This window comes from Echinops telfairi, unplaced genomic scaffold (genome assembly GCF_000313985.2).
Source record: "Echinops telfairi isolate 266 unplaced genomic scaffold, ASM31398v2 ScPeMD7_655;HRSCAF=1070, whole genome shotgun sequence".
NCBI lineage: Eukaryota > Metazoa > Chordata > Mammalia > Afrosoricida > Tenrecidae > Echinops > Echinops telfairi.
In genome coordinates this window covers 10,167,260-10,168,291 of record NW_022104553.1, presented here as the reverse complement: position 1 = coordinate 10,168,291, position 1,032 = coordinate 10,167,260, and positions in this window count along the sequence as shown.

Below are 1,032 nucleotides of genomic sequence, written 5' to 3'. Positions count from 1 at the left end.
TCAAAGAAAGCAGATAAGGTAGGTAACATGTAAATTTTATTTTCATCCAAATTTTTTTTTGCCAAAGCTGAAATTTCATTTAGAATGATCGGATCTTTTCAGACAAATCAAGGCATGTTTCATTTGGTCTTTGCAGTGACCAATTTAACTCATTCAAGATGGCAAAGATGTCAACCAAGTAAGCTATTTTCTGCAGTTAACTTTTGTCGCTGAAAAGTGCTTCTAACTGCGGTCTTGCTTTCTGATTAAAAAACGTTTTGAGTTCATCATGAAGCTCAAAAACATGCTTTAAAATTTTTCCTTCCCTACAACCATCGCACTTGTGTGTGAAATAGCAGAGCATTATTCAGCGCAGCCAACTCGTTGCACAGTTGTGAAAACAGTCGACTATTTAAAGTGCTTGCCTTTACAAAATTGATAGAATTTATGATGCTTTTCATTACTTCTTGTAACTCTTGTGGCAGCATCTTCATTGCTAATATTTGCTGATGAATCAGTGACTTCTGATGACTTTTGGTGACTCGTTCAGTAGCAAACGTTGAAATCCAGATCAACATCCTAGCATAGCTGGAGCAACATCTGTGCAAACACCACAAACTTTTTCCCAAGAGATCTTATGCTCTTTCAGAAATGAACCAACTGTGTCAAATACATCATGTGCAGTGGTTGTCATTTCAAGAGGTTTTCAAAAAAGAAACTCATCTTTAAAGTCTCCATCATTAATAAACCAATAACTGTGAACAGTTTGCTGTAGTATTAAATTAAAAAATTGGCTCTGGGGGGTGAAGGGCCAGCCCCCACCCGCTGCTACTACTATTGCTACGTCTCGGATTCAATAATGCACAATTGTACGGTTGAGATATATAAGTATTATATTAAAGTCATCAAGAGCATGAGAGATAATACAATAATACATTCAGACATATTACATGGTAGCATTGCTCACCTCCGCCCCGCTTGGTGGTCCTCGTGGGGGGAACCCGGCTGCCAGAGCAGGAGCCGCCTCCCTCGAGGGAGCAGCCCTCTTGTCCA